This window comes from Siniperca chuatsi, linkage group LG16 (assembly GCF_020085105.1).
Source record: "Siniperca chuatsi isolate FFG_IHB_CAS linkage group LG16, ASM2008510v1, whole genome shotgun sequence".
NCBI lineage: Eukaryota > Metazoa > Chordata > Actinopteri > Centrarchiformes > Sinipercidae > Siniperca > Siniperca chuatsi.
This window is the reverse complement of record NC_058057.1, coordinates 11,195,895-11,216,496: the sequence shown is the minus strand read 5'-3', so window position 1 is coordinate 11,216,496 and position 20,602 is coordinate 11,195,895. Positions and strand designations below refer to the sequence as shown.

Here is a 20,602-nt window from a genome sequence, read left to right as displayed (position 1 = left end):
ATTCAATTCTTTTATCAATAAGGATACAAAATGTGAATCCGAATCGGGGTTGATCACGCTACATTTGGCAGACATGGGTGTATACTAGACCCTCAAGCAGGAAATAATATTGACATTTTAAAAGTGGTAGATCGTCACAAAGTGCAGGTTAAACTGGATCTGCAGGTTTCAATTCTAGTGATAAAGGGTGTGTTAAAGGGCGTTAAAGGCCCTTCACACCTGTACAGTAGTTTTCACTTACCAGCAGTTGATTACATTGAATTTGGCGGCACTATGCAGGGATATAAATCATGTCACCATACTCTGTGTGCTAATAAATATGACGAAAGTGCCCCACCCTAACGTGCTCAGGAAAGTGAGATAGATGGCAATTAAGTACATTCTGTATACACCCACACTAATCAAGAAAAATAATTGAAATCAACTGTGTGGGTGACGATGGTAGTGTGAGGGCTTTTAAGACAACGTAATATATTTTCATTTTATTTTATTCTGGAGTCTTCGCACAGTGTGTATCAGACTGTTTGTCAGTTGTCATTTTATACTGAAGCATGTGACAGCAAACTTTCATTTTAATGTCCTCCCTTTGAACTTGTCACATCAGCTGGCATTTAATCAATACAACTTGACAGCTCTCTTCTTTCATGCTCCAACTGTGCGAAGTCTCCCAACTAGTGCTGTACCGAATGTTTTTTTTTTTTTTACATTTGACGCTATTGAGGTTTTCAAATGAAGCTTCGAATGTCTGTCATCATATTTTATGATGTCATCACCCTAAAAAAAAATCCTCCAACAAAATCCTCAATTTGAATAAAGTGATTCATCAGATTAAATAAGTTAGTCTTTTTTTTTATTAAATCAACTTTCTTTAATGAATATCACTCTTTGGTGCTGTTAGAATGGTGCTAGATTGCCCCTTTAATACAGGTGCGTACCTCCCTTTGCATGCGGCAAGCGGGAGAGCAAACAGCTTTTTGACCACAGTAAAAAATGTTGTTTTTGAAAGTCTAAATGCCAACAAATTTGGATTGAAGCTGAATATTTCTTTAGATAAAAACATATTGTGAATTTTGGAAATGATTTGTTCAATAAATTTTGACTTTTGGACTGTACGACGCTCTGGAGTTATTGGAAATGTCTGGCTCATATGAGTCGGAAACAATCCTACGCAGCCACCACTGGAATCTAATTCTACAAATAGTATAATCCTAATAATGTTAGTGTAGCCTAATCTTTATCTGCAACTGTGCAGAAATACTGGGTTTAAACAGAATGAATAGACGGAATTTGGAATTCAAATGTCAACGTTATGAATGAAGCTTCGAACTATTCGGTACAGCCCTACTCCCAACCATCAAAAATTGGACACTGCACTAACTCAACCTGACCACAGGTTAATTCATGAGATTAACAATCCCCCGCAGATATCTTGCATAGAACTGCTGATCCTTACACTAACATTAGTTTTTCCATGTGTGTGATCTCGCACAAGCTGTCACTGGCAGTGGTTGTGTTCACATTTACTTCTTCTCAGAATGCCAGCAATGATTTTTCATTCCATCACAGACAAGGAGATTATCTCTCCAGGTTTATAAAACAAACACACGGCAGATGAAGAGGAGGCATGCCTCTTAATGAGTGAGTGGCCCGTGCTATTTCCTTGTGATTCACCAGCGATTAGTGTGATTACAGTGTGACAGCTGTGTAATTACATGGGAAGCTCCCAACAAGAGAGTAGATGACATGTTTGAACAGCTGCAAACAGTGACATTGTCCCTCTGTCACTTCACTGTGTATCATTCCCTGATTGTGCATGAGTCTGCATTTATTTGTGTTCCAGAAAACATTTAATGGACAGGTGATGTTGTGCAAGACTTTGTACCATAAGAGGTACCAGTGTAGAAAAATGGTGTCGGTAGATGTGGTGGTGATGACGGGGTGTGTGGGTACCCCCCATCACATGTTTTGTTAAATTAGGAGCATGATGCCTCAAAAAATCTCAACAGCTAACATTTTACAAAATCGGTGTCTCACAAATTACTAAAAAAACTGCATGAACTTACTTGTGACCCCTCTGTTTACACATGGCACATTTTTCAAAAATGTTTACAGTTTAGGGTTTGCTATTGTACAGATATAGATTTTAAATAAGGCTGCACAAAAGTAAGGCAAAGAAGTGATGAAATGTAAAGCAATACAAGGTGAAAGCAGACTGTTCACTTCTGCTCTGCCAATAAAGTAACACAAGTCCTCCCTCAATCTACCTCACTCCTGTAGTTATGAATATGATTATTTCTGTTTGTGGTTATTTTTGCGATTATTTTCACATGAAACGAGGTGTCTAAATAAAAAACGAATTGAAATGGAAAGTAGTCTGGACTGTAATATGATACATTAATGATTCACTGAATTTGTGATTGAGGATTGCTTTGGCTAAATTTCCCTAGTTTCTTCCCATCCTTTGCCTTCTGAATGTAAAGCAGAAGACACTGACAGCAGCCCGCCTCTCTGGGTGTAGCGTTCAGGTTTTTATTCAACACAGTCACACTACGAGGACATCCCTTTGGATTTACAACGCTGATGTGGAATGTAAGAAATAATGGTAATAAACAAGAAAATAAAAATATATGTTTTTAAGAGGTGAAAGTGAGATGTGTAAACTTAATACTCACTCCCTTAACTAATTTTTCAGGATCACAGTGTGCTCTTCATAGTAATACTTTCTTCACATTTCTGCTTTATCGGATGCAGGATCTCCAAGTACAATTACCCTCATAATCAGATTCTGGAACAAATTTTCTTCTTTATTAAATTATTTGTTAATATAGTTTAAAGATGGTCACCACCCCCCAGTCAAAATAATTTAGCAGTTAAAGTTAATTAATTGAAGAAGAAAATTTGTTCCTTACAGTATGTTTAGGCTGGTTGGAATTTAGATGCTACCTGAGGAAACAGAGCTTAAACAGGCCTGCATTTAACCAATCTTCTGCTGCTTTTTAAATGTAACGAGCGATTAAAAAAGCATCTTAATTAAAGAAGAAACTGATGTTGTAAAGCCAGCAATTAAGGGGAAGGTACACTGAGTACATATTGAGAAGCAGGACTCATCATCACCTACTTATCGATGTTCTTTGTTAGTTTCTTTTCATCTTTTCTTGACACTCTCTGTGACTAAGGACTCTATTTTAGTCTGGTATATTGCACAAGGCACAGCTTTGCGCTGTTGAAGTGGCGTTTTTCCAGAGCAGTGAGGTTTCTACCTGCCTGCGTGTGTTTGGAATTTTGGTGACTAACCAAGTGCCTAAGTAGAAGAGCAGCACAGCACGGGGGTGCATAGTTGGCAATTCACTACAATTTTGGTATCAGTATTCACAATGTTTGGTGGAATGCGCTGCCAGCGTGCCTTGTCCAGGTCAACATGTCAACACGTATGCTGCATCTGTGTTCTGTGCTATTTTCTTCACTTTAATTGGTGGAAACATACTCACACAAAACCCTCCAAAATAACGTAAACCCTTTCTATGTATATTTAGCTTGTCGGTTTCATTTTCACTTTACATTCATCAACATGTAGACACATCTAAATGCACAGCAAAAATACAATTTCACAACAATTATGTCAATAATGCCAGGAGGGCACAGTAAAAATTCATGTCTATTCTTATTAGCATCTCTCATCCACTTTCGAGTTAAGCTGATCAACTCTCTTTACAGCCATCTGAAGGTGACAGGTATGTTTTCCATCTACAGTCTCTAATTTGAGTGACACACATTGTCAAAGTCTAGTTATGCATGCCAGATCCACTGTGGTTAAATTGATTAAATCATGCACAACCACACCAGGCTGCTGCAGAACAAAGATGCCAACATCTGTGCTCTCATGCACATCAAACTGGTAATTTATATCCACACAGCCTGCCAGTTTATGTAGTGAAAATCAACAGGTGTGTTGCAGACTTGGGAGACATCCTCAGGACACACTGGAACACATTTCAGAAAACACAACAACATTTCCCAAAACACAGGGACATTTCACAAAATCATGCAAAGGGTTTTGTTTTTTGCGTTTTGACCCTCAGGGCCACCGTACTGGACACTCGTTCCACTTTCCATTAAATCAAAACAATTGACCGTTAGCTAAATCCCTCTCCTGAACAGCATGTGTCCAATCATAACTTAGCAACCATAAATGGGAACAGCTGGTCTGTCAAGCTTTGGATTTCTCCACATGCTGAAACAGTGTACATGGGGCTATAATAATCAGTCCACCCAATAGTTGTGATGTTTCAGTATTAACCAAAAATGTCATCTAGCTGGTGATGCTGTAGGAAAAGTCAGGGATCACCAGAGTCAGTGGGATACATTGTCTGGGAACTATTAAGGTATGTACAACATTTTGTGCCACTCCATCAAATACATGTTGAGATACTTCACTGAATAAGTCAAAACTTTTCATCCTCCAGGGACTTTGAATATATATAGCAAATTTTGTGGCAAGTTGTCAGGTTATTTTACTCTGAACCACTAATGTCAACCTCAGGAAAAGTCAGGGATTTATCAAAGGCAGTAGGATACATCCTCTGGGGACCATGAATGTCTGTACAACATGTCATGGCAGTCTATCTAATACATTTAGAGAGATTTCAATCTGGACAGAAGTGGTGAACCAACTGACTGACAGACATTGCCATCCCTGGAGCCATGGAGACGCTAGCATGTCTAAAAATGCTCTTGTTAGAATATTGTACTGACATATGTACATTTGGGAAGCTGTACATTTGCAATTGTGACTCTGAATGTCCTCAAACATCCAAGGAGAAGCTGGTCTGCACTTTTTGTTAAAAAATAAAGGATGGTCGGCTATTTTTGCTGCTGTTTAAGTTTTCACATTGTCACTTTTTTGAACCACCTGTCTTTATTTATCACACAAACTGCGACTGACTTCAGTCTGCATCTGGCATCTTACAGACTGTGATCGTTTTATACCCACAATCTGTCTGGCCAAGTTGTGACAACAAGCATGATGGCTAATGTGTATTATGTGTCTGTTTGGTGTGGTTTTCTGTGTATTTGTGTATATGATAAATGCTAACACATTTGTTCTTATTGGCCTCCCTAATGGAGAAGCATGGCTGGCTATGAAAGTCTGTCAACACAACAGCAGAAAAAGATCTGTCTTCTCTGTTTCATACTGTCTTTGCCAATCCCCTTCTGCCACATCAGTGCTAAGCTGTCTCTTGTGAACCCACTCGCACAGCACACAACCCCCGCTATCACTTCTTTTTGGCAATCATTTCTTCTTTTGAGCAGGAGATGGACAATTGCCATGATGAACCTGTTGTCATTCGGAGCAGACAAAAGTGTTTACCAGTTGTGGGGTTTTCAAAGATAAAAACATCCTGTTGTCTTCACACTGTCTTGGGTCACAGAATGCAAACAAATTATCATTTTACAAACATAAAAGGTGTTGATGTAAAACAGATGCAATCATACCCTGCTGTCCCTGGTTCTGTCTTTTGTTAGTCAAACTTTGGAAGGAATAAACTATGTTCACTTTCGGTTTTGTAGATGTATAAGTTACCCGAGTTTCTTTTCACACAGTGGCCATGTCTGCTGATGCTTTGACAATATGTGGCTGATGGTTGGTTTACTGAACAAAATCTCTTTAAAAGTGTTTCTAAAACATCACTATCCAGACAAAGAAATGTGAAAAGAAGTATAAAAAAAATAAGGTGGCTTCTTGCTTTAGGGAAAGATTTTCCAGGTAGAGAGAAAAATAAAGTCTCCCAAAGAATGCTGTAAATACTATATGGGAGGTTGATGGATGAGATGATGTAACTCTAGTACAATTCAGTGTTTCTGCCAAGGCAATGGATGGAACCAGAACTGTGAGAGGTAGATGAGAAGCCATCACTAGCCACTAGAGCAGGACAGAAAACTTGATGACACCAGTATGCCCTTCTAACAAGAAGCCACAGTTCCCTGAGATGAGTTTTGAAATAACACCCCGTGTTTTCATGTTGGTTGTCCTCAGAGGATCTTAGACCATTCAATGTCATTGAAAATGTGTTTTGATGTTTTTTGAAAACGGTGTAATTCCTTTTGTTCAGATTCACAGCATAACATCCACGGCTCACAGCATGACATAGATTGTGTGTGTTTGTTCGAAGTCTACATTGTGACGATGTATACATGCATTTTTAGTGCCTGTTTTGTATCTGGGCACATGAATTCTAGCTTTAGTGCTCCAGGAAACATAGGGCGAGTCTACTCATTTACATAAAAGTGTAATGGGAAGTTTTCGTAATGAATGGGACAAGTGCTGCTTGTAATGCTTACATGTGTATGTTTATGCGCATGAACAGTAAGTTTAATTGTATAGGAGTCTTCCAGTGTGTGTGTTTGCATCGATACTGTATTTCCAGCCTGCCTGTGTGTGTCAGCCTGCTCCTGTGTATGGTGCTGCAGAGAGCAGAGCAGGACCACTGGGCTGAGGCTGTGCTGCTACAGTAGTAATGAGCTGCCTGGTGCCTCAGCATTTCTGATGAAGTCTTCCCTGTGATCACTTCTCTATCTAATCCCTGTCGGCCAGGTTCCTAGCAGCCTGCCTCCCATTAGTACAGCCACTATCTAATGCATGCTGAGGAACTCTCACATTAACTCTCTCCTGACCGGATTAATAAAAGCTTCTGTCCCACAGTGGGGCTTTGCATGTATTTCCATGCTTACAAACCTCTTGTAAAACATGATGCACATTTCGCACTGCCTAATGAGGCCTAGATACAACACAGTGTGCAAAAAAGAGATAGTCTGTCTTTTCCAATGATGCAGCTGTTTCTACTAGTTCTGATTTCATGGGTGTGTAAGGTCAGATCTTACGGCGATGTGGATTAACTTGTGCTCTTTCCTGCTAGGTTATGTCTCTCGGGGTCCTTGCAAAGGCCCATCCGTATGCCACTGTATCCGCGGATCCTTGTGTCCTTCTTGTGGGCTGAATTATTCATGTACCGAAGCCACTGCTCATATCTGTGGAGGCAGCAGCTTCCCTGCGTTATGAGCCTGCAGTAATGTGACTTTATGGGGACCAAAGCTCCCTTTACCCAACCAGCCAATCCACACTCTTTACTCTCTGCCTCAGACCCCCCCCCCAACACCAACACCACCACCACCGCTTTACCTCTGTGTTACATTTTTCAATCCCTTCCTCTATCCCTTTTCTCTCTCTCTCCATCTTCTGTGTCCTTCTCCCACTCTCTGACTTTATAAGGACAGACACTTTATACCTTTTGCTTACAGGTTTTCTTTTCTCTCCCTCTAATATTTCACTCCCCTTTTTCTCCCCCTCCAGCCTCTGGCAGTCAAACAAAAAACCCACTCCCACATATCTTTGAAGCCCTATCTCTTCCTCAATCTTTCTGCCACACTCCCTGTTCTCACCCTTCCTGTTTGTCAGTCTCCTTACTTCTCCCTAAGCAGTCACTATCCACCCTGAGAAGATGCTGACCTGCCATTTACGTACAGTAATGTGTCCTAGATGCACATCCATGCCCCTGTCCTGCACTGCCCAGATGATAACTGGATCCAAGGGTGTTTGTCATTATTGCCATTGAACCATACAAAATAATGCATGTGAGATTTGCAGGGATCTCAGAGACGCATGGCTGCCTCTAACAAAGTGGCCCTGTAGGAGTTATTGTTTATTGTTGTTGTTAGTTTTGGGTGCTGTTCCGTATGTGTTCAAATGTCACAAAGTCAGGGGTTGGAAAGTTTCGAGATCCCTAAGAACTTGAACTGATCACATTTTTTGCTGCTGATACAGATTGCCAATCGTCTATTATAGAAGTTATTAGTTGTAACCCATAGAAGACAATCCACAAATGTGTACCATGACCCACAAATATTTCACTATGCACAAATATGTATTTTTTTATCTGTGTTGTGTAAAGTCATATCCACAAAAATACAGAGCAATTTGCAAATACGCATAACTTAGCCTACTCTGTAAAAACTTTAATTTCATATAATGATATAGGTTTTACAAATGTAAATAGTTTCACCACAACAAATACATGTAAAGGGATTTTCCTTTCCCTTTCCTGTCAGCTTGTGCCACGTAACATTTGTGACTTCCCTCCTATGTATCTGTGGAATTTTGTCCAATTCATACTTGGAATCTGTAATGTGAGGTGCAGTTACTAGCTACACCAGCAGGTGGAGAGATTTCCTCACATGAGCTGACAGAACTACAGTCTGTATTTGAAGAAGAGTCATCTGTAGACCTGTCCCTACTCTGCCTCTGATTGGCTATACTGTTCCAGGCGTCTGCTAAACGCTAATGCTAGCCTAGCTATGATTCTAATCGGCACTACGACCTAGACAGGCCCTGGAGAAGAGCGACTCAGCCACGGCAGCTCACATTTTTGTTCCTGTAGCACCAAAGCAGCAGAGAGAAGCTCCACAAACTGTTGCGACCGCAAGCTAGCACCTGCAGGGGTCGCTAGCACCTGCAGGGGTCGCTAGCTAGCCAGCCGGCCAGATGCGCTCACAGACGCCGCTGTGAGCTGGCTGGAGCTCTCTCAAGTGACCGGTCTCTTACTGGAGCCACAAAAGGCTTTATACAATTTTTTCACATATGCCATAGTAGTCCCCAAGACCTGTAAACTACTTTAATACTAATACTTTTAGAGACAAATTTTGACCTTTTTAGTGATACAAACTAAAAAAGTATTTTTCACATAGACCGCAAATCTGTGAATGCTAATTCGTCTTCTGAATTAGATTTTCCTCTAACATACAGCAGCACATCAATGCAGTGCTTTTCAGTAGCGACTATATGATCTTGGATGTCAGAAAATCCTTGAAAATTGTGCTTGCAACTGCATAACCACACAACAATATCATAACTTTGACAGCAAAATTAAGGCAATAAATTCTTCACTGTGATAAATTACCTATCTCAAGCAAGTTCCAGTTCCCTGTGACACGCTGTTAAAAAAAAAAACAACCACCCAATTTATATTTAATGGACAACCACATGTAAAGGTGACACATTTGTTACTGATTGGCCTAGACAGGCATGTCATCGTTCATAGGGAACAACATGTTAACTGTTGCCATGGTATCTTTTTTTGGTTTTTCAATTTCACACTCCCACACAATTGCAACTGATTCAGGCTGTTACCTTACCCTACATGACATTTCAACAACTGAAAGTTTCTGCATTCAACTTTACATCAAAAAGAACTCATATACAGATATACAGTAAAACTCAAATTAAAAACACTTTTATGAAATCAATAGGCCAATGTAATAAAAACATGAAAGGAAATAAAATACAAAATGGTATTTTATATCATATTTTTATTAGGCCAGCAAAACAGTTCAAGGAAGTAGAGAGAGAGAGAATTGAGGATGATTGTGTTGTAATGAAGATGTCTGTATTTCACTATTGGCACCCATGGCTTTCCTGTGTAAGCTCTATGTCTATTTGTAGCCTGGTTTTAACGTGACTGTGTCATTGATTTTGATTTGTATTAGCTCTGTGGGCATTCACAAGTCATAGAAATGTCTCCACACCATTTCGCACATTGTCACACACAGAGCAAGGGGTCCTTCAGAAATAATTAGTTTGTTACATGCTGTCAGGACCAGTAATGCAGATCATGGTCCAACATCTTGTTATGTGATAATTTATCGATCCAGTCAGAGAAGATAACATCTAATTAACTAATGGAGGCTGACTGTACACCTCAGAGGGGGGAGAGAGCAGGAGACACAGAAGAGACTGGTGCTCTACTCAGCCGGCTGGATGAGTTTTTTTTTTCTTCCTCCTACTATGTTATCTGAACAGCTTGCTAATAGAAATTCTCTCTTCCTATTCTCTCTCCTATCCTACACATTGGAAAGATATTCATCACACTGCTTTCAGTGAGATGATGCAGTAATGCATTTTGGACAGACCAATTCTCCTGGAAGCTTAGCAAGAATAACATATTCTTTTGGTATTTTTTCTTTTTCTTTTCAATTTTTGATATAAGGTGTTGGAGTTTCCTGCGTATACTAACTCCTTGTCTTTTGGGGTCAAAATTCAAAACAAGGGCAAAAATGTTGTTCTATACCAATGCTACAAATGTTGAGGAGTCACTGAGTTTTGTAATTGTGCCAAGTATCAGAGCTGAGCTTTAATATCAGTCTCAGAGGTAGTTTCACCTCAAGATGATGTATCTGCCAAAGTGTCAGACATACTGGTAGACTGATTAATTTTTCTGCCTGCTGATTTGAAACTGTGAGACTATACTTTTCTAAGGATATGTCTTAAGAAGCATTTTATTGCTTTTGAGACCAGCCAAGATCTGTGTTTTCCTTAGCGGCGTCTTTTTCCTTTGAGAGCTTATAAAACATCCTCAATGAAGACCACAGTGTTCTCTATTTGTTGTAATAGCACAACTGAGCTGCTAGTTTTATCGTACCAGTACACTATGTTATTATTGAAGAACTTCAGTTCTGAGTGTAATCAGGAGAGACCAGTTTACAAATGTAAGCCGTTATTTGATGAAACAGAATATGATTTTGAATCACTCTGCATTTTATTCTTGATTATGGGAATTAGCCCCTTAGCAAGCAACACAACCCACCAGTCATCACAATGAATGGAGTCCAAATGCTACTGTTGGTGTGGAAGATGGTGGTTGTATGTAGGTATTAGAGTAAGATCTGGAGGCAGCATGCTACAGGTGCAGCTAATTGGGTTTATAAAAAACATGCTAATTGGTAATTGACTCCTGTGTGGGTAAGAGGTGAGTGGTAGTATTAGCTTACTTGATAAGAATGGTGTGAACCAGGAGGGAGTTGCCTATTAGCTTTTAATCTGATAGGATAATAGAGGGAAGTGGGGAAAATATATAAATGAAAGACGATGTGGCTTTAGCTTATTAGAGGAAACAATGAATCAAGAGGAAGAATGAAGAAGTATTCTTACAGATTGAATAGTTTCTATATTCAGTTTTATTGTTCAGATGAAGGTTACTTCACTGAATAGAGAAAAGACCATTTTTACTGTGTATGATAAATGCTAATCACATCAAATATGTTAGTACTGGTTGTGGATGAGGATCAGATTCTCAGAAAGAAAAAGTTCAGTATTTGCAGCAAAATGTACTTTAATATAAAAGGTATTCATTGTGCAGAATGGCGCCCTTCAGGAGTGTAATATTGTTATATACTGTACGTATTACATTATTGGATACTCAATATTGATGCATAAACATGAATGCATTTTAATGTTGTAGCTGGTGAAGTTGGATATAATTTCAACCACTTTATACTGTTGGGAAGATAAAACACTGTGTTATATTTTATAAACCAATCCAATTTTCTTGCATATAAAATGTTAATCTGCAAAGTAACGACTAACTGTAGCTGTAAAATAGATGAAGTGAAGCAAAAGCATAATATTTACCTCTAAAATGTAGAGTGGAATTGTGAAGCAGAATTTAAAAAGTACCTCTAAATTGTAGTTAAGTTACAGTGCTTAAAGGCAGAATAAGTAGGATTTTCCTAAAAAAAAAAAAACAATGTATAGACTCATACAAAAAGAATCCCTCTCAATCATCACTTATGACCCACTAGAAGTGTGTGGCGGTGTTTGTATCTGCAGAGACCCTGCCCTCTGCCTGTGTTTTCTTAGCTTCTTATTATTTTGCTGTGTTCGGGCCTCAATCTGGTGTGTAGCCTCCAGCCAATAACAGCGCACAGACTGTGAGGTCGGGACTCTGTAAAAACGTAGCGAGCAGGTTACATCGGTGTCTCCGTCTCTCTCTTCTGCTCTCTGTCTGTGTCACAGATGTATCTCCAGCACTGGCACAGTGCTAAAACGAAGTGTGCAGATAGGTCTGGCTATGTAGGACTGTAGATGTATAAAGAGTTGCTCTTTATTTGGTGACTGAGAGCAGGGCTGCACACACACAGGCAGAGCAGAGGCGGAAGCCTTGCTTCGCCAGCATTCACGCGAAATCCGACAATGTGCCTCCTTCCTGCAGGGTTGTGTGGAAGTGTGGCCGTGTTTATTTGTGCTTTAGAACGTAACCACTGTGAAACGATCAGAAAATAACATTTTATTTCTCTGATTCACTGCTTTGTTCTCGCCAATGGCGCTCTCTCTCTTCATTCACTCTCTAGCTCTCACTCTCTCTCTCTCACTCTCTCTGGGGAGGAGGGGCCAACTTTGAATCGTGTGTTTACAAACAGCAACCAATAAATTCTACTTATTCTGCCTTTAAGCGAATATAATTTGTTGCTTTCCACCACTGTTAGTACAGACAATATTAAACATCTCGCTAAGCTTGACTTATACACCCTTATCCGAATGATCAATTTAATGTGTCTGGGCAGTATAAATCCTCACAGCTGTTGGTCTGACATGTTTTTCTTGAAACAAAAGTTATTGAAAATATCAACTGGATTTTTGATAGTTTCAGCACATGTCCATCAGTGCAGAAATGTACTGTCATCCTGAATTGAATTGTTTTTCTTATACACTATGACAAAAACAAAAACAAATGGAGCTGTGCAGTGTCAGTTCAAGATTAGACTTTCCTCACAAGAGAAACTACAGTATTTGTGGTTTGTTCAAATGCCTCTGTTCATATGTATGTTGACCGGAAAAGGACCTCTTGTGGATGCGTGAATTATTACTGTTGTCTGTCAGAGGCAAAAGCAGAAGTAGCACAAAGGTTTTTATCAGCGTCGCAAAACCTTGTAGGGAGGAGGTTGATGTGGATGGATGTATTTTTTTCTTGTTACTCTCTGAAAGTTGATGTTTTTCTTTTGACCATGTCTGTGATTCTTCCCTAACCTTAAAGCTGATAAACATTATTTTTATATTGGCAATGTATCAAATGTCTGTGTATGTGAAAGTGGTTGATTGTAGTGATGAACTCACAGAGAATTATCACCTGACTCTGCAGTTCCCCTCAGCTGTATGACACTTTATAGCTTCTTTTAGCTCATGGTTTTGGTTTTTACGGCCCACCCTTTCCTGTTTTGCGCCACTCTTCCTGCTTTCATTGACATCGGTTTTAGTTGCAGCAGGCAGCTGTTTTCAGCAAAAAGCTCTGAAAACCCAATCTGTCCAGCAACAAACGGCAGGCAGACATAGTTAGCAACTAGCTGGTGAACATCGTGGATCATTTGGCAGCTAAAGAGTCAGATATTGCTGGCAGGAAATGATGGAGACCAGACAAGAGCAAGAAGGATAGTGACTAACATTCATTTGTAGACACAGAACATGAAAATTAATTCAAATGAATGCTGCTCCTTATCTAATGGATGAGGCAACTGATGGCAAAACATTTGCCATATCAACTTTATGAGGTGATATTATGTCAATGTTGTGTTTACAGTTTGTTGTGCTGCCCTCCTGGGGCTGAAAAATCAATAAATACGGGTTTATCCAAGTAGTTTTTTGCATAAACCTAAGCAAATCATAGCTTTTGTTTGAGATACAATCTTCCATGTGAATTGATTCCAGAAAACAAATAATATATGCATGGACAGACAGCCACCTGCCAAACCTACCAACTATTGCATGCACCGACTAGCTCTAATCTATGAACATTTTCCAACCAAAGCCCCTGAGTGACGCTCTTTCCTTTCATGTCCGCTGGAGCTCTGGAGGAAGCTTCATCAGCACTCTCTTCACTTCTTTTCTTCCTCTCTGTCATATCTGGCGTATTTTGGAGGTTTGCGCTGGCATCCCTGCTCTGTCCTGACATCCTGACCCTCCTTACTACAGTGTGGCACAGCACTCCTCGTTGCTTTGTCTGCAAATGCCAGAGCCGTTTTGTGCCTTAGGGAGTATGCAGAGATCAAATGGCCACAATTCAGTGTTGTGAACCACAGAAGAGGGAGAATGTCACCAGAGGTCTCCCTAGAGCAGACTGTGTGCTAGGATGAAGAGGCTTGCTGATCACTGACTGATAGAGGTCTCAAGGATAGCACCTGTGCTTTCCTCATTGATATTGGCTGTCCCACTGACAGATAAGATGGACTTTGGTGGGAACGTGCTCTTGTGATTTCCCCATCCTCTTAAAGTGTCCATAAAAGAGGTTTTTCAGTATGAAATTGTTGCAGGGGTGTGGGATACAGGACCTTGAATTACCTTGCTGATATTCTTTGAAATAATGTCTGGCTACTTTGGGAATAAAAGCTGAAAAGTGCTGAAAAGTTAGTTTAGAGCTAGTCTTTCATAAAGTTTAAACCCAAAATACATATGTAAACAGCTATCATGACACATGACACTAATAATTTAGAAAAAAGATAATGCATGATGAGTCATCTTTTAATATGTAGTGTGCATGCATGAAGGGTGTTACTAAAATAAGTTATTTGCATTTAATTAGCCATGAATAAACATGAGCCAAAGAAGAACAAAGGACAGCCACATGAATTTTCGACTCCAGCCCCTGTAGGGTTGGTGCCTGTATGAAGCTCTGAAAATGTTATGCTTGCATAATAACACTTAACAGCACCATGTTCACAGAGATGAATAAAACCTCTCACTTCCAAATAATTTGCGTTGTCTTGGGAATTAAAGCTTTTTGCACACTTCAGTAAGAATGGCCATACTAAATGCTTACACAAGATACTGTTGTTGTTACATAAGAAACACAAACACTTTGCAAGGCTAGCCCGTTTTAGGTGTTGATATGCCATCGTCTCTGAGTGCATCGGTACGTGGGCGGTGTGCAAACCAACACTGTGCAGGAGCCGATCGAATCTGCACTGTCAGCGCAGATGGGATTTCCTGGACAGGCGGAGCTGCCTCCCTGATTGGCTGTCACTCAGCGTCAGTCACTCGCAGCACGACTATCAGTCATACAGAACACACACACACACATACAAAGAAGTGAATTGGGCTTTGGAGAAGCCAAATTATTTGCAAGTAAATTGCAAAACTTTCATTCAGAGAGAATTACCCCCGAGAATGGATTGGGAACGGTTGCCTGAGCCCACAACTCTTCCGCAGCAGCAGTTTACTTGTTGAAATGTGAGAGGCTCATTAGGCCTAGGGTTCCCTGATGAGACAGTTTAATTACATGCCATTGGGACTTGTGCAAGTGGTAGAGATGCCATTACAACCTTTATTAGCACTGTGAACCAGCAAAACGCAACATAAATTCTTTATAATGTCATTGTTTCCACTTGCAATAGTCTGCACAACTGTGTGAGTCACACAAGGTACATATATGTAGCTTTTGTTTTGTGAAGCTAAGGATTTTATTTTGTGAAACTGATACATTATAGTGCTGTGAACCATGTATCTCTAAAGCAAGGTGAACAGCTTCCATTCAGCACTAAAGGGCAGAGAGTAGGTGCCAGTTCTGCTGAGGATTTGCTTGCTTGTGTGTGTTCTGCATTGTGTGCACATACATGGTCTTCTAATGAAGTGGATGGTTATTGCCAGAAACACCTGACAAGTGTTTGCAAGCTGATCTCAGGCGCAACAGGTACTCTGACATGTACAAGAGGCCACCCAGAGTGCGCTGTGCTAGTTCCATTTGTAACTGATTTACCTCTTACTTTGCCTCTCACATCCTTCAGTGTAGACCTTGTTCGGTTGAACCCTGAGCCATACCTCTCAGGCAAGAATCCTGCTGGTTCTCCCTACAGATCAGTTCCTGGAGAAAATTGTTCCCATTTCCTACCTCTGTGGAGCCTTTTGTTTCCCTGTGGCCCAGCGGTCTCTTTAGCATGCAGATGTGATTAGCTAATGTCACTGCGCACCAGGCCTGATTCAGACCGTTCCTCTCTGTTGGAGTCGCTTAGACATTGCAATCCCGGGAAAATCAAATTATAGAGCCATTAATTTGTCTAGGTAATCCAGCCTGTCTGCTGCTCTGGAGAAGTAATCTCCCAGGACTGCGTTCATCAAGTGTGTGATGCCAGCAGAAGTGAAGCATTATCTAATTAACAGGAGAGGACAGAGTGGCTAGGAATTACATCAGGCCTGAATCACCTGCCTTCACACTAAAACTGTGTTGACATGTAGATGATGTTGGGTATGTATGATTCTAAAATATAATCTACACTGATTACCTGTTAAAGAAAAGGCCTGAATCCCAGGTCCTGAAATTTAAAGTAATCAAATAATGCTCATTGTTTCTGACTTGTTATTGTACATGACTGATGTTTCCACTGAAGGACATCACACTTGTGAACATCCATAAGTGTATTCTATAAACACAATTTGTAAAAAGTGTGGAGCTCGCAAGGCAAGTGAGACAGGGTCTGCAAGAAACCAATGCATATTCAAGACTAGGAACTCTTAGAAAGGATACAAACTTCCATGTCAGCAAACCCTCACAAGGTGACTGCCCAATATTTAGCTTATTTGTACTGTTGAAAGTGCACAAAGAGCAGTTACATGCATTTTGTTGTTCTGCTCATTAATAGAAGGGGACCTTTTTGAGTTGATTCATTTATAGCTGGAGTGAAACTTCTAATTCAGGCAGTTAATTATATAAAAGTAGGTGACATTATGATCACTACAATAGCACCAGCAACAGTAATCAGATAAGGCACTTATTATCCTGGACTGTCTTCAAAGGCACATTCCAGTTATATTTTTGTTACTTTGGTTACCATTCACGTCGGTAATAATAATGTTGTGCTCACCAACTTAATCTGAGATCTGGGAACACAAGAAAGAGCAAGCAGTCGGGTGATCATACAGGTTTAAACAAACCCCCAGGTTAGCCAAAATTATTTTTGGAAGAGAACAAAAGCTTTCTTAAACAAATAACTTAAAGAATATTTAAGTTAAATATTCTTTAGCATGTTACATAATTTAGCATATACATTGACAACCAATTCTAGAAATGAAAACAGAGAAAATAGAATAAATAAAATAAATAGCTAAATAAACATCAGTACTGTATGTTCAGTATCCGTCAGTTGCTGAAGTAGCAGAAAATGCCATGGAAATACTCAAGTAAAATACGTCTAAATTGTACTAAAGTACAATACTAAATATACTTAGTTACATTCCACCACTGCTCCCTACTAAACCACATATTCTCTTACTCTATCAAGCTATGAGATTCATGCTACAGCTTTGTTCCGATTCTGAACCATTATTTCAATGGATTGAACTCCAATCAGAAATACTTTTTTCTTGCTAATCAACATGTCGCAATATTTCGCTGTTAATGTCACAAACGGTCACAAACATTAACTCATCATTCGCTGCTGCCAAGTCATAAGATTAACACCGCCTCTGCCATAAACATTCAGGGGAAACACTCAAAATATCCAGTGAAAAAACAGGCTCCTTATGGCTGGCTAGCTACCTCACTAACACAGCAAACAGTTGTGATAAGCATGAGTGACGTGACGGTTGTCAGGGACAGGGTTATATTAGAGTTATATTGAAAGGGGAAAAGGATGGGTTCATTGTTTATTAACTTTCCAGAAATGTATTTCACAAACTTGTTAGCAACTTACCGCAAACACGCCGCTTTGACTTCACTATGTCTGTTCAGCTGTGCGCAAGGCACCCTATTACATGTGCTGCCTGGTGCTGAGAGTATAGTAGCCATAGCGATGGCCCACATTTCCCAGCATGCACTGCCTAGTGCTGTTTCTTAAGTTAGCTGCCTTATGTTCCAAAATGCAAATGTTACTTTCTGTTAGTGGTATGACAGATTTTTCTGAGAGCTGCTTCTTCTCTCTAATGTTACATTGCTTGCAACTGTAGTGACAGCCCACTCTGCTGGCTGAAGTTTGTAGTGAAAACAATATATTAACTCAGGCCTTTCTTTCTGTCTAACATATGGAAAAGATAACAGTTTTATATCGGATAACATAAATGCAAATACCGATATATTGGTATCAGCGATAGGCCAATGTCAGCTGATAAATTGGTTGGGAAATGATACCCAAAACTATGTGAAGAAGACCCACATTTTAATAAACCAGAATCTTCCTTTAAATACAGTTTAAAAGCCAAATCTCAAGCAAACTCCAGCAAAAAATGTAATACTTGACACCTCAGCTGGGTCGATGCTTGCAAACTCAAGCATCCACCATCCAGGTGCTTGAACCAGCACACTTGGGTTAATAGTGCGACTTTTGCTCACTACAACACCCTGCTGCCCTTTTATATTCACAGTTTGAACCTCATGCACCTAACCTAAGGGTTAGTGTCATTAAAGGATGATCAGAACCTAGATTTAACTGCCTGAACATTGAGCTTGATCTGAATTCTGTATGCATGGATCATGCAAAAACATGTTGATTATATCCAACTTCCTGATGATGCTACAGGTCTCTCCTTCTGCCTTTTTTTAAGTGTTCAAATGTATTAATTATTAACAGTTCTCAGTCTGACAGTAGAGTCATCTAAGTCCACATTACATTATGCAAAAACCTCAAGATACATTAATACGTCCTTGATACTACAGGTTGCTTTGATACGTATCTGATCTATCCTTCATATTTTTCTCATTCAATTTAACCAAACAGATTCCAGTTTCTGATTCTATTTTGAGCCGCACATAATACAAGCAGTACTGCTCTGATTAGGCTCTAACAAAAAGGATATGGCCAAGAACAGTAAAAACTATCTTATATGATCTCATCTGGCACACTGTAAAAACACAAATGAACTGAGCTCCATGCTTTGGTCAAAAGGGAGCGGCCAGTGAAGTGATCCTGTGTAATGTAGAGAGAAGGCAAGAAGGGGATAATCAAAGAGTACATCAGCCTGTCTAGTGTATGTACGCCTCTCTCATTAGCAGACATGAATAAAGTTGAATATTGCTCAGAAAATATGATTTTGAAATATTAATTTTCTACTTGATTAGATATGAAACTGATGAGAAACCTAAAGCGTAATTAGGCATTGGTAATGTCAGCCTTTACAGCAGGACTGCAGTGAGAGAGTGAACAGAGAGCGAGGTATAGGAGCATGTCTCTCCTGTGATCATTTTAATTTCGTTGTGGTTTTAAAGCAAGTAATGTTAGCAAATCACTCAGTACTGAAAGACGTATGTTCTCACCCTGCTCTCATTTGTTTTGTTTTTTTTTGCCATGTCAAAGCTTTTTGCCAAACATCATCCCACTTAAAAAAAAAAACACTCTTCTTCCTTGCTTCCTTCTTTACCATTCACTTTCAGCGCTCAGGGGTATTACTCTGTAATCACATTAGCAGATCATTTGTGACAGCTCTTTCACAACACGCAATGTGTTTAACTCCAAAAAGATCTTTTCTGTTTCAGCAATGTGCCAGGAGGAGTCTTGAAGCAGACATTTTGCCAAAATAAAGACTCGGAGGATACAAATAGAATGCACTTTTGTAATTCTGAATGTAATCATCGGCAGTGTTTGTTTGCATGCAGTCGAATGTGTCTGCACATGTGAGAGTGAATAAAAGATAACGAGACCTCATTATCACCAATCCACTTCCTTTTTGTGTTAAACGTGGCCTCAATCCTGTCAGAGTATTCCACCATTTTTAATACACACAGGAGAGCTGGTGTCGCAGGCTGTTGAATAAAAACAGCAAGGAGCTGTTTTTATTCAAAAGCACTGAGGACGTAACCAAAACCTTTGCAAATGTCATCTTCCCTGTGAGTTTACTGCTGCTATTTGTGTCACAACAAACAACCCCTGGGTGTGGATGATTGACAAGTTGTGAGTGATAATTTGTCACATTCTGTCATTATTCCTTTATGCCGACTCAGTGTTGCTGCGCGTTTCAGAATAAACAGTGTCAACCGGAACCATGATGACACCTGACAGCGAATCATAAGAGAAGACAGGATGCTTTTATATATGAGTGAAAATGTTTAAACTTTCAGTTTAAGTGTTGGGACTCCACAGATGAATTCATTCATTTGTGTGATTTTTAACTGAACTTTATTAGGAGACTGCATTCTCTTTTGTTCCACAATCCTGAAAGCTATTGAACGCAGCATCCCAGCCACAAGTCGCCAGTCTGACCTATGACCCGTGATGTCACCAGGTCAATAAAAGGGGTCATAGGTCATTTATTCTCTCTCTCTTTCCTTCTGGCTTTGCCTCCAGCCAGCAGCAGACGGCTGCCTGCTCCCCGTGTAATCTGCTTGGAGCAGCACAACTGAACTCTCTTTTTTACTGCAGTGACGCGAGAGCCTGCATAAGATTCCTGCAACCAAGTTTAGTTTGCGCCAGCAGCTACCACACAAAGCCTGCCAGCTAACTTCTCATGCTAACAGTAGCACAAAGCAAGTTAACACCAAGCTGTTAGGACAACAAAGACGGAGCGACCGGCTTCCTCCGATCTCTACAAGCAGACACTGCACAGCAAAGACTTTCCCTGGTACCACAATTCTTTTCAGCTTGGCTCTTCTACAACAGATGGACCGCCAGCCAACAGCAGCACCAAGGCAACCTTTTCCCTCCTTGGACTGGTAATGTAACTTAACTGGGCATTATATAGCTTCACATAGCTTAATTGTGTACTTGGCTAAGCACAGGAATGTTTAGTTTTAATGATGTAAATGTACTTATGTGTTCATTTGAATTTTATTGTGGTGATGTGGTTTCACTGTTAGGTCTTTTG

At 40.0% G+C, this 20,602-nt stretch overlaps 1 long non-coding RNA gene across 1 annotated transcript in view; it reads left to right on the top strand.

Moving 5' to 3' along the window:
• LOC122863641 overlaps positions 1–19,377 on the top strand; it is a 55,361-nt gene extending 35,984 nt beyond the window's left edge. Inside the window, exon 4 of the long non-coding RNA XR_006375053.1 lies at positions 19,278–19,377. This is a non-coding gene — a long non-coding RNA (uncharacterized LOC122863641). The remainder of the gene's footprint in view (positions 1–19,277) is intronic.
• The last annotated feature ends 1,225 nt before the right edge of the window (positions 19,378–20,602 follow it).